At 38.8% G+C, this 14710-nt stretch overlaps 1 protein-coding gene across 2 annotated transcripts in view; it reads left to right on the top strand.

Moving 5' to 3' along the window:
• The window catches only part of HRH1 (histamine receptor H1), a 114529-nt gene that overhangs the window by 15859 nt on the left and 83960 nt on the right, over positions 1-14710 (top strand). The window lies entirely within an intron of this gene.

The following is a 14710-nucleotide window of genomic DNA, read 5'->3' as shown; positions in this document are numbered from 1 at the left end:
CTATGATATCAATGTAATGGGTCTCCCAAGTACCAACACAGATTGTGGCTCTCTCCGTATCTTAGCATATAGTCATCATGAATTGCTTCAACTGAAAAAAATGTCATCACCTAGTGGCCAACCCTCTAGTGATTATAAGAAGAGGAACTTATAGCAAATGCCCCTAATGTTCTCAGTAAAGCAAGAGGAAAAGGAGAGGGAGGGTGTGGATGACTTGAAGAGAGAAGAGGTTTGGAATAGTTTTTGCAAGATAGGGAATCAAACGGGGAAGAATAAAAAGATTCCCTTGCTGTAGCAAGGACCTAGTTAAAGTTGGATAACATGAATTAATAAGCACTAAACTATCAAAGACTGGGTCTGTTTACCAATGTCAGTCCCCTTACATTGTCTTTTATCTTCTTTAATAAATTGTATCCCCTTTCAATTCCCATTCTCTCCTGAATCTTCAATATCTCTCTATGAACTTGCCTTCAAACCTACCAAGTCTCCACCATCCTCCCTAGGCCCCTTCCTGCCTCCACTGCATCTATCATCCTATATTTCTCCTCCATTTCTCAGCCAAACTTCTAGAACAAAACTGCCTGTGCTTTTGCCTCCATCTTCTCTTATTCCTTCCAAACCTTTGCAATCTGACTTTGGACTAGAACTGCTCTCTCCAAAGTTCCACCTGATCTCTTCAGCACCACATCTAAAGGCTTTTTCTCAGTCTTCATTCTTCTTGAACTCTAGGCTACATTTCATATGGTTGACTGTCCTCTCTTCCGAGACACACTTCCCTCTCAGTGGGCATGATTAGGATAATGAGCTAGCAAAAAAGAGACTTGGAACGTAAGGAGTGGTTTGATGAGTAGGAGGAGAACCAAGAAAGAAGCTTGTCACAAAAACCCACACTGTGAGTGTTCCCCAAAGCTTTCTTCTGGGCCTTCTTCAATTCTCTCTTCACTCTCTCTTGGTGACCTCATCAGTGCCCATGGATTCAATTATCATTTCTATACCACTGACTCCCAGATCTTCATATCCAGCCCCAGTTCCTCTCCTGAGCATCAGGTCCACATTACCAAATGCCTCTTGGACATTTCCAACTGGATGTTCTGGATACACCTCAAATTCAACATGTCTAAAACTGAATTGTTCAAACACCACCCCCCAACCTTCCCTCTTACAAACTCCTCTGTTTCCATTGAAGGCATCACCATCCTTTTAAACTCTTAGGTTCATAATCTTGGCATTATCTTTTTCTGTTCACTCTTACCCCATATTTCCAATCACTTGTCAAATCTTGCTATTTCTGCCTTCAGATCACTTCCCTCAAACCCCTTCTCTCCAATCACACAACTACCACCTTAATCCAGGCTCTCATCATCTCTTACCTAGACTATTGCAATAACTACCTAAATGGTCTCCCTGCCTCAAGTTTCTTACTAATCCAGTCCATTGTATTCACTGATGCTGATGTGAGTTTCCTTCAGCACATATGTGACCATGTCACCCCAAATATGCAACCAACTCCAGTGGCTCCCTATTGCCCCGAGGATAAAATATAACCTCTTCTGTTTGGTTTTTAAAGCTCTTCACAACTTGGTTCCAACCTAGTTTTATTCTTCATAGTTCTATCCCCACCTAGCACAGTGCTTGACACATTGTAGATATTTTTTTAAATGCTCATTGATTGATTGACTGATAAGCCTTTCTGAACATAGCTAGATTGGTACTGTTCAAAAACTGATACCTGAATATTTTCCCACTTAGTGGGATCTAGAAGAATTTGCATTCCTCTGAGTTAGTCTTTAAGAACCTAGCTCCCCTGCCACACCATAAAGAGGCATCCCAATAGGGCTGCACAGAGAAACATAATACTGTATCTTAGTACTGATGCAAAGCAAAGTGATCAGAACTTAAAAAACAATATATGCAGTGATTACAACAATGTCAGTGGAAAAGAAACCTGACACTGTAACCATAATAACCAAGCCTGGCCCTGAAGAAGAGATGAAAGAATATATCCCACTCCTTTCTTTGCAGAAATGAGGGACTTTGGATGTGAAATATTATGGATCCTGTCGGATTCAGTTGATGTATTGGTTTGTTTCACTGAACTAAATGTTGTTTCCATTTTTTTATTCTTTGTTACAAAGGATGGCTCTCCAGGTGGGAGATTATATTCAGAAATGAAAGTGATGGGAAAAACAACCTTTTAAAGATAATTTTAACAAGCTTTGGTACTAGTCATTTCTGTCCAAACTGAACTGAACTGAGTTCAACAAGCACTCCTTATTAAGATAACTTTGTAAAAAGACACTAGGGAGGGCGGCTAGGTGGCACAGTGGATAGAGCACCGGCCCTGGAGTCAGGAGTACCTGAGTTCAAATCTGGCCTCAGACACTTAACACTTACTAGCTGTGTGACCCTGGGCAAGTCACTTAACCCCAACTGCCTCACTAAAAACAAAAAACAAAACAAAAAGACACTAGGGAGACACAGGTGGAACATGATACAATCCCTGTCCCACCCTACAAGAATCCTACGGCTCAATAGGGAAGATGTCTTGTGCATAGATAACTATAATACAAGTTAGATTATGATGCTCGAGGTGTATAGGAGAGATACAAATAGAGTGGTATGAGAGATTTCAAGACAAAATCTACCTTCACTTACTTAAAGGACCAGATATCCTCCAAGAACACTTCAATCTCTAAATCTATGATCATATGAAATTTTGAACAAGGGAGTGATGGGGTTAGAGCTGTGCAATAGAAAGATTACTCCAGCAGCAATGGAATTCAGTACATGCACAAGTTGAGAGCAGCAGTTACTCTTATAGGAGGGAGTCATTCATTCCTTTTGCATTTACTGTAACTCATTTGTTTGGAATTCAGTCTTCATCCTAAGATAAAGATCTTTGGAAAACAGAGGTTTCCTTTCATGATTTGTCAGTTCTACCCAAATTTAGAATGTGTGTGTGTGTGTGTGTGTGTTTAACCAATGTCAAGCTCTATCTTTTTCTACCTTCCCACTCCTTTTTTTTTTAGTGAGGAAATTGGGGTTAAGTGACTTGCCCAGGGTCACACAGCTAGTAAGTGTTAAGTGTCTAAGGCCGGATTTGAACCCAGGTACTCCTGACTCCAGGGCCGGTGGTCTATCCACTGTACCACCTAGCTGCCCCCCTGCCTTTCCACTCCTAAAAAGAATTGTAACACAAAGTAGCTTGCACAGTCTGGTATTCAGATCCTGCCCAAATTTCCCTTCCACTTCTTTGTCTGTTAAATTTATCAGTGATGGAAAGTACTTTGCAAACCTTAAAGCATGGAGATAACAATGATGGTGGCAGCAACAATGACAGTGATGATAATGTTAACAACGTTGACAATGATGAGGAAGAATGACATCAAAAACAAAGACAACGATGATATGATGGTGATAGTGGTGATGGAGGAGGAGGATAATGTTTCTATGACACTTGAAGATTTGCAAAGTATTTTATATATGTTACTTCATTTGATCTTCACAACAATCCTGGAACTAAGTGCTATTGTTATCCCTAAAAAAAGTTAAGCCACTTGCCTAGGGATCACACAGATAGAAAGTATACAAGGTTGCGTTCAATCTCAGGTCCTCCTGACTACCAGCCTGGCACTATAAGCTCAAACACTTGTTAGATAAATGTTAGCCATTATTATTATGTGCACCTACTTGTTTGACCCTAGTTCCTCTACTGAGCTCTTCAGATGGACTAAAATGGAGGAAGCAATAATGGAAGGAAGAATTCATCTAGATTATTAATTTGTCAGTTCTGGGAGTTAGAAGAGTACCTGGCATTTATAATTAATTATTCCATGTTGGGGGAAAAACTTCTATTCTAGTGATTGGTGTGGGTTAGAAGGGAGGTGGATGAAATCTTGCCAACCAAACTCAAATAGGAATCAATGACCTTGCTAGTGATAACAGCAGAAGTGCTGAAAAGATGGGACCAGAGCCATCCTTATTCTGAGAGCCTGAAACACTACCAGAGCTCAATCCAAAGCAAAATAATCATGCTGATGACTCCACTGGCATTATGTCCTTCCTCCCATCTGAAGTTCTGGCTCAGATTCCTGGAACTGAATTAACTTGAATGATTCTTTATCCTTGGGCTCCTTTCCAACAAGAGCTAAGTACTTGATGATATCTAGAAAACTCCTGTTCAGTAGAGACAATGAGAAACACCGGACCGGCAGAAAGAGTCATGTGGTCCCAAAGGACAGAACTATAAGGTCACCTTAAAGTTACAGGGAGACTTATTTCAGGTTACTATTAGGAGGAACTTTCTAACAATTAGAACTATCCAAAAATAAAATGGATTCCTTGACAGGTAGTAAGCTCCTTATCATTAGAGGTATTCAACTACTAACTGTGACTGTTGTCACTGTCAGGACTGTTGTAAAGGGGATAAATACTTTGGCTAAGGATGAGACAGGATCTCCCATGATATCTTCGAAACAACTCAGCAGAATGGTGCAGAAGAAAGAACAAATTTAGAGTAGATTTAGAGTCCAGAGACCTGCGAGAAAATCCTACCTCTGCCCCTTACCTGTGTGACTTTGGGAAAGTCATTTAACCTTTTAGGATCTCAGTTTCTTCATCAGCAAAATGAGAGCTTTGACCTCACTAAGATCCTTTCCACTTCAAAATCTATGATCCCATGAACTTTTAATATTCTGTAGTCCTGGTTAGTAATCTTGCGTGGAACCCAAACCAGAGTGAGTCACAGGGACTTGGTTTCTTTTATAATGCTTGGAAGCAAAGCTTGGCAGTTTCCCAAACCACAGAAAATTCATCAGTACATCATAATTGTAATCCAGTGGTACAGATTTGGCACTCAGATTTATAACATAAGGTTTTACCAACATTCATTACACCGACATTTTTATATTTTGACTGATCTCTCCCTCTATAGACTTTTTTTTTGTTTAAAATATTTTTCTGATAACTTTCTTTTTATATCATTATCACTTATCAATAAACCATCCCCAATTAGAACATTCCCTTGTAATGAAGAAGTAGAGTTAAGTAAAAAATACCAACATATTGACCATCCGGGAGTGTATGCCTCATTGTGTGCCTGTAGTCCACCACTCCTCTTCTGAGAAAAAAAAAAGCTATATTTCATCATCAATCCTTTAAGTAAGTATTGATCACTGCATCAATTTTCATTCCAAAGCTTTTCAGTGTTGTCCTTTTTTGTCATCATGTATTGCACTTCTGATTTTATTCATTTTGCCTTGTCTTTACACGTCTCTGAATTCTTCATAATCATTTATGACAGCCCAGAAATATTCCATTACATTCATAAACCATATGCTAAACCATTACTCACTTGCCAAGTATCTGCTTTGGTGTATTCATTGCTACTACAAAATCAAGTCTCTAGGTATTTTGGTACATATGGGATCTCCACAGATTTTTCTTAGATTACTTTGTCTCAATCTCTCACTAGCACTAATCACATTCTACCTTGAAATCATATTTATACAATACATAAATATATATATATGTGTATATATATATATATATATATATGGCTCCCTATGAAATTGCAAACTCCTTGAGGGCAGGAACTGTTTCTGTTTTATACATACAATTTCAACAAAGACCTATATGGTAGGAGCACCTCCTCCACCAATGCAGATCTCACCTCTTTCATGCCTTTTCTTTCGGTGTTGTTGTGGTTCATGCTTTTGGGGTGTTTTTTTCTAAAAGCCTGTGTAGAAGATTCACCCAAAGTGTCCAAAGGCTTCATCTGATTCTTTTAGTAGTTATGGGGTACTTGTCTGCACATTGATTATTCTTCACTGTCAATACATGGCTCTCAACACCTTTTATAGCCATACTCATCTTTGCTGATATTTTCCCCCTTCACATCTTCTAACATATCATTATTAGTTCTATGCTGTATCCCATTAACACCTCCTTTGTGTATCCTTCCATTGTCATTTGGGCTATTTTCAATTTTACCTATTTTAAAGGATCATGATGTTCTGCAGTTTTTCAGCAATATGGTGGATTATTGGTATAAAAAAAGATAGGCAGTAAGCATTCTAAAACATTGCATTATTTCCCAAATCAATCAATCAGTACTTATTAGGGACTTACTATGTGCTAGGCACTGTCCTAGGAACTGGAGATACAAATACAAAGAATGACTCAATTCCTGACGCAATGTAAGGAGCTTAAAAGTTCCATTGGGGGAAATAACATGTACATATATACAAATATGAACAACATGTACATACATAAAAATTAATAGAATATGTACATATAAAAATATAAACAGTATGTACATATATAAAAATATAAATAATATGTACATATATTTAAAATGAACAGAATAACTTCAGGTTAAATATGGAGGGAAAAAAAGGCACTAACATTTGGAGGGACCAAGTAAGACTTCATATGATCTATCCCAGTTGCTCCTATTTAGCAGTTCATAAGCCGCTTGGTGGTTCAAGACAATGGTCCAAGGCATTGGTGCTAAAAAATTCTTTGATGGCTCCATAAGCAAAAACATCACCCAATTATGTTACAAATAGATTTTTTCCTCTTTGACAACAAACGTGCATATTTGAAGCATTATAAATTTGTTTCTGTAGTAATTCAAATCCATCATTATCATGGACACAATAATTTTGGGGTTCATGTAGCAATTATATCAATCTCTGACCACTTCAGACTAAAATGCAATGCCTTCTTGCAGCTTCTTAATCAAATTGTTTTCAAACCACCACAAAGGTTTGACATTTGCTTATAAACCCAAAGAATGGTCAGATGCATGCACGTATCCTCATTTGCATTCTGTATACCTCAGTGGAGGAGCTCCTTTAGTGCTATCTGTTACTCAGTAATCTAACATCATAAACTGTGTAATCTTAAGGTGTAGATTTTATGAATATTTGCATTCTTATAACACAAACATCAGGCTGTAGATAAGTCATGGCCACCAGGTGTGTACATTACAAGTCATCTTGAAACAATCACAAACATTCTGCAGAAACAAATCTTGTATTGCTTTTTCCAATTTAAACTTATCTTCTGTATATGTTACCATCCTACTATATGTCATATTTTTAAATGAACTGGTTGACAACACTGGTCAGTTTTTCTGTAGATTTCTGTGAGTGTAACTGGTAAGCTACTGGGTGAAGAGAAGAGAATTATATCTAAAGAGATGCTTTCCTCCCAAAGATTAATTCACATAGAAACATTGTAAAAAGGAAATAAATATACACAATTGAATTTTAAGTCTATTAATATTTACTTTTAATTTAACTTAATATTAATTTATATTAAATTAAATTAATATTAACTTTTCTATTGGAAATATAATATTGGCTAATAAAATATTAACTTTTCTATTGGCTAAAAACATCTTTAGCTAGCTATTCATTTTCCATCAATCAGGTGGCTAAAAATTTTTAAATGAATTTCCATATTTCAGCAAGAAAACTTGTAAAATCATCCCACCATTTCCCACTACATATTTGTGTGAGCACACATTTTCACTTTATTCTTGTTAGAAATAAAAATGCAGAAATAAATTCAAAGCAGAACCAGATTTATTACTATCTACTGTTGAGACAAATATTGCAAACTTTCATTCAAACAAGAAAGTCATCATTGAATTTAAGTTTATAAAGGGTTATTATCTTAAATATCTTCCAACTTGTAAGTTATTTTATTATAAATTAAATTTCTTTATTTGATCAATTTTGTTATTACATTTAACAAAATTGATCAAATAAATAAATTTAATGTTTTCTAGATAATGATAAGAATGTGAGGCCTTGCTGAATTACTTCTTTTAGTTCTTATAGAATGTCTCACATAACATATTAATAATTATTTTATAAATAAATATTTATAACTTTATATTTAGAGCTGGGGCAGCTAGGTGGTGCAATGGATAGAGATGTGGGCCTGGAGTCAGGAAGACTCATCTTCCTGAGTTCAAATCTGGCCTCAGACATTTACTAGCTGTGTGACCCTGGAAAAGTCACTTAACCCTGTTTGCCTCAGTTTTCTCATCTGTAAAATGACATGGAGAAGCCAATGGCAAACTATTTTCTTATCTCTCCCAAGAAAAAACCAAAAAGGAGTCGTGAAGATTTGGACGCAACTGAAAAAAATGACTATTTAGAGCTATCATAATTAGTGATTTAAAAACACAAATTTTTACCATTATATAACATAAATTGTAATTTTGAGCTTTGGGGAGCAAAGTCTCTTATTATAATTATAAGTACTTAACAAATAAATCTAAGAGAAGACTATGAGTAGTATATTAAATTACCCTGGGTTTTCATAAGACATTTTTGTTGCTATGATTGAAAGGAGTCCTTGGAACAAAAAGCGTTGGGAACCACTGATGAACTCTCAACTTCTCCTGTTTAATTCTTATCCCCTCTCTTTGTCCAACCACAAGTGTCTAAAATGTGTATTCTGATAGGATAAATCAATGAACTCTCTGTTTAACTGTATGATGTAGGGGCAGCCAGGTGGCGCAGTGGATAGAGCACTGGCCCTGGAGTCAGGAGGACCTGAGTTCAAATCTGGCCTCAGACACTTAACACTTACTAGCTGTGTGACCCTGGGCAAGTCACTTAACCCCAATTGCCTCACCAAAAAAAAAAAAAAAGGGTGTTTAACTGTATGATGTATGTAATATGTACAGTTTGTGTGGGGTTTTTTTAATCTGTTTTCTTTCCATTGTAAATTGTGATGGTGGTGGCGGTGGTGTCTTTGCATTCATGTCCAACTCTTCATGACACCATTTGGGGTCTTCTTGGCTAAGATACTAGAGGGGTTTTCCATTTCCTTCTCTAGGTCATTTTACAGATGAGTAAACTGAGGCAAACAAGGGTCAGTGACTTGCCCAGGGTCACCCAGCTAGCAAGTGTCTGAGGCCAGATCTGAACTCAGGAAGAGGAGTCTTCTTGATTCCAAGCCAAGCGCTGTATTGACTGCACCACCCCATTGTGGATGGTTAGTACAAAATCCTTTGAATGAATATGAATTTCACTGAGGAGGCTTTTTTTGGTGTTGGATGAGCTGGCTTATTGTAATCAAAACAATATTCTCTGTGCATTGGAGCATTTAGAGAAATTGACCTTAGCAGTGAATTTGGCCTCTGCACAGGACGTCCTCTGCGACACCAGCCAAGTGAGCATGTGTGTCCCTGGTTTATGCTCCACTTGCTCCTATTGCTCATGAAAGTAAAAAGCTATGGACGTTGTGGCATCTGTTAGGGAATCCTGTGTGAATTTAGTGGAGGCAGTGGAGACACCTGTGCTCTTTCTACCAAGTCAGATGCTTCTAAAGAAAAGATCAGCAAATAAATAAAACTAAATACTGCCCTTTAATGCTTTGCCAGCAATCTCCAAACCTTTGGTGCCCTTGACTTCTGTGTCTCTCTGCTTGGTTAAAGTCGATGTTCCTTGTGGGAAGGAACGATTTAATTTTTTGTCTTTCTATCTTCAGAGCCTAGGAAAGGACCTGGCTCTTAACTAAATAATTGTTGATTGATTGGCCAAGTTCAAGTGTTTGCTAGGGTTTCTGGCATCTTTCTGCCTCCTTGTCATGGTAACTTTTGTTTTGGTTTAAATTCTGAGGAATGTGATGGTCATAATATTTTTAATTTTTTGTCCATTTCTCAGAGTTAGTTAAAGAATGATACATGAAGTGACTTCTAATCTTATTCTTTCTTGTAATTTGATATTGATTTTGAGAGCCAGAGAGGAAAAGTGGCACATACCCAAGAGGACTTGGGCAAAGTCCCCTTATGTAATTCATCTCCTTTCACCTATATACACAAACTTCTTGCATGGATGGTGAAGGACTGGAGTAAGCAAATTGAATAGCTACATCAGAAGTAACCCAGAGGAAGGCTGATAAAGTCTGATTAAATCAGGCTATAAGAACCACCCTTTCTTCATCTTTAAAATGGGGACAATACTATGTGTAAATATCTGTCTCAATTTTTGTGAGATCCAAATGGATAAATAGCTTTCCTCCTCTCACTGTAACAGCCACAGCATTTTACTGGAGTCCCCTGAAGAGTCATATCCCTGTAGATGTCAGGGTTTTGAAGGATGAATTTGGTCCTGAGATAAATTCAGAGCTGGACCCATGCAGTCAGGGGAAGTAGGATGGGGAGAAAAGAGTAGAAGATACAGGTATAGTAACTGACAAAGATCTTTCTTCAAAAGAATTCTACCAATGCCCATTTAGCCTTAACTGGCCTCTTCACAGAAGGCAAGGGTACCTGGTATTTGGTTACCTTAGACTGGAACAGACATATCCCTTTGTCAACCTCACTGTAAAACTTCACAGCTCAGAAACCTCTGTAGGTTCTGTTGTCTGTGTCAAGCTGACTTCCTGGGAGCAATTACATAAGTAAACAAAGACCAAGACCTAGCAGGTAGCAGTGAGGTAGACCAGGGTGTGCATATCTCCTTGTACGCTTGTATGCATGAGTCTGACATTTTGGTTTGTATATTATTCAGTAAACCTTGTGGTTAGATCAATGAGTGTGAGGCTTTGTCTCTGTTCCTGGAAACCCTGCCTGGCACATAGTAGGTGCTTAATAAATGTTTGATTTATAATATGGGAGCTTGATAAGGAATGACTTTGTAAATGCAAGCTTTTAAATTTTGCTAAGCCACTGTTCTTGTCAGGCAGACTCCTATTTTGTGACTGATGAAATTCCCTCTTACAACAAAGCCTCCAGTGGTTAGCAGTAACACACCATTGGCACATAGTGATGAATGCTTCATTCACAATTCTTTCAAGAGAATTTTGCCAGATGAGGTCATGTTGCCCTGTTGTAATCCCACCTGTCTGTTTTTGCTTCACTGACACACCATCACTTCTGAATGGAAATATATCTGCCATCTCCCTCAGATCCTACCACAGTGCTTTGTACATAGCAGGTGTTCAATCAATATTAAAATGAATGAATAAGTGTTCGTTGGAGGCAGCTAATAGTCTCTCATTTCATCTGTTGCCATGAAGCCTCTGAATAGTTATGAAATTACCTAAGACATAGAGCTAAAAATATGGCCCCAAACAGTTCAGTCATTGGTCCATTTCTCAGGACCTAACTTGAGCTAAGCAAATAGACAGTGGGGTTTACTCTTTATTGCACACTGGTCTCCATCCTCAGATCTTAGTCCTCTTCCCCAGTTTTTCCCATGGTCAATCCCAGCTGTTGTCTTCATCTTCTTCCTCAGTGCCCAGCCTTATTTATCATGCTCAATCCAGATCCCCATAGGTTTGCAATCCCCATGTCCATTCTGAACCCCAGGTCTCCTTTATATCAATTCTCCCCATTTCTCTCTTTCCTATTGTCAGTCTCCATCCCTATGACCATCTTCACTCCCTAGTTCCATTCTAAAACATATTCCTGTCTCTGGTTCTTATCTGAATCCTCTTGGAATAATGAGTTCCAGTGCCTTTGGTCTTTCCTGATCCCTCTGATTATTTACCTCTCTGAACTCCATCTTTATTGAGTGTATATTTTGTGTTCTCTCATGCATGTGCGTGTTGGATCTCTCCAGTAGAATGTGATGTCCTTAAAGATTGGAGGGGAAGTCTTTCTTTTTTTGTCTTTGAATCCCTACCACCCAACACAGTGCCAGGAACATAGTCAGCACAAAATAAATACTTAGAGACAGCTAGGTAGTGCAGTGGATAAAGCACGGCCCTGGATTCAGGAGGACCTGAGTTCAAATCTGGCCTCAGACATTTGACACTTACTAGCTGTGTGACCCTGGGCAAGTCACTTAACCCTCATTGCCCTGCGAAAACAAAACAAAACAAATAAATAAATAAATACTTACATGATAAGAAATCCAGAACTGAGATGGAAACTTCAGAGGCCAGATAGTCTAATCTGCTCATTTGGTTGTTGGAGAAACTGTGAACTACTTGCCCAAGGACACTCAGATTTGAACTCGAGTCCTCAGACTCCAAAGCCAGAGCTCTTTAGAGGGCCACACTGCCTCCCTGTTAACTTCAGTTGAGGCCCATGCCAAGTCTTAGCTCTGTGGTTCACTATGTCTGTGACATGTTGAGACCTAACACCATATGGGAAACCAAGAGTCAGGAGAGACCCAAAGAGAAGCAGGTTCTTCCATGTGGAAGCTGGATAAGATACCACTTCTTTTCTCTCTGACCAGTCTCAGCCATTCATCAGAAAAAGAATAGCTGGAGTTAGGGCTGATGCTAGGAGGGGGAGGGGGAGATGAGACAGTCAAAAGAACAAAGAGACTGCTAGCTTTTCTCATAGAGTAATATGCACCACTGATGACACGCAAGCACCTGACTATGCCAAATCATGACTGGCTTCATGTCCTCATACAGAGCAAGAGGGGGAGGGGAAATACAGGGAGTGACTCATTTGCTTATATGCCAGAGTCACTCAGACAGCACCTTTTTTCCAAAGAACATTGAGAAACCAAAACCTTTTACTTATCCCCCAGAAGATCCCAAGGGTCCCTCTCAACCCTTAGATTCTCTGGGATCCTCCCAGGAAAAGGAGCAGCCTGATACCATCCCTTAGTAGCTTATCCCTTTCTTCAGGGTCCTATACGGTTCAATTCCCCTTTAGAACCACATCTTACTGAGTGACCCTATTCTCCCTCTGGGACCAAGTTGAAAAGGTCTAATCCTTCTTCCATATGACTCCCCTTCAAATCTTCTATGATACCATCAGCTTTCCCCTAAATCATCTTTTCTTACAACTAAACCAGTCTTTACGTGGCATCAATGTAAGACCCTTCACCATCTTAATTGAGTGGATTTAAAAACTGGAAAGCACCTTAAAAATCAGGTGATCGATCTTAAGTTGTAAAGAACCTCAGGGGAGGACACTTCTTCCATTGAGGTAGGTGGGTGGGTGGCACAACAAAATAGGGCACTAAACTCAGAGTTAGGAAGACCTAAGTTCAAATCTGACCTCAGGTGCTTCTTACCTGTGTGATCTTGGAAAAGTCACTCCACTACTTTTTGCCTCAGTTTCCCCAACTGTAAAATAGATATTAAAATAGCACCTACCTCACAGGGTTGTTTTAAGGATCAAATGAGATAATTTCTGTAAAACGCACTTAGCACAGTACCAATATAGAGACTAAACTCAAACCTAGGTTCTCTGCCTCCAAATGCAACTCTCTTTCTATTCCACTATAAAGTTGGGTCCCCAAGAATTTAGTCAGAGATGCTGAGGACTTTACAGACCCCCCAATCTTGAGAAGTTTTCTGAGGAAGAGAGAGGTGGCTTGCTTCAACCTTTAGGTGAAAAAAAAAATTCCTCTTGTTCCTTGGATAAAAAAATACAATCGGGGCAGCTACGTGGCGCAGTGGGTAGAGCACCAGCCCTGGAGTCAGGAGTACCTGAGTTCAAATCTGGACTCAGAAACTTAACACTTACTAGCTGTGTGACCTTGGGCAAGTCAACCCCAATTGCCTCACTTAAAAAAAATTTTTTTAAATACAATCAATCAATGAGTGCTTAACAAGACCCTTGGTCTTCAACAAGAAGTATCTTTAACTATCTTAAGACTATGAAAGTATCCATAAGAAAGAACTTTGGATAGTACTTCACTGAGAGCCCAGAAACTTGGTTAAATCTCAACCCCACGAATTACTAGCTGTTTGATCTTGGATGAGTCACTTTTCTACTTGCAATCTGCTTCCTCGTTTGTAAAAAAAAAAAAAAAAAAAAGGTGGGAGGGATGAGCATTTTGGTCCCTAAATTCCCTTCTAGATTAAAGTGTAAGGCACATAGTAGGTGCTTAGGAAATGTTTGTTTCCTTCCTTCTAGTAGTAGAACTAATGATTCTTATAAACAGAAGTTTGTCATAATGGTTGAGCATTTATCTAGCACTTGATGGTTTGCAAATTGCTCTATAAATCTGATCTTATTTGACTCTTACAACAAGCCTTTGAAGTAGGCATTGTTATCATCTCCATTGGACAGTTGAGGAAACTGGAACAAAAGAGGTTAAGTGACTTGCACAGAGTCACACAAGTAGTAATTATCTGAGGCCATATTTGAACTCAGGTCTTCTTCACTCCAAGTTCAGTGCTCTAACCACTGTAACCCCTCCACACTGCTTCTTATCTAGTTGGAAAGAAAAAGGCAATATCCATGAAACCATTAAAGTACATGACTATGAAACTGGCTACTAAATTGTAGGGTAATAACTAGATGAAGGTTTTAGACTGCATGATCTACTAGCTCTAAATCTCTTGAACCTCTAACTCCCTAGAAAGGGAACCCAAAGAAGACTGAAATAATCAGAGAAGGCTTCATGGAGGAGACAGAATTTAAGCTGTACTTTGAACAATGGGGTAGGATCGAGGTAGACGATGGGAATGTCATGAGCCATTGGCACAAATTTCATCTTTGTATTCCCAGTGTAGGGGAAGTGAATAACCTTCCAGTGAAGTACTGAGTTAGGCAATAAGACTTCAAGATAGTCACCATGAAAGTAGCTGCAAGACCAGTGTTGTATCTTCCTTCCTGTTCAGCTTTCTGGGAAAAGTCAATGGGAATTGGAAACCCACCTGCCTTGTGACCCAGTTCAGTGTGCCAAGGACATCTTCAATGGGCTGGTACTCAACTGAGGCATGGAAATTAACTTCCCCACCAACTTGGCAAAATAACCCTGATCTC

Source organism: Dromiciops gliroides, chromosome 1, assembly GCF_019393635.1.
Source record: "Dromiciops gliroides isolate mDroGli1 chromosome 1, mDroGli1.pri, whole genome shotgun sequence".
NCBI classification, from domain to species: Eukaryota; Metazoa; Chordata; class Mammalia; order Microbiotheria; family Microbiotheriidae; genus Dromiciops; species Dromiciops gliroides.
The sequence above is the reverse complement of the archived record's forward strand: the minus strand, read 5'-3'. Positions and strand labels throughout refer to the sequence as shown.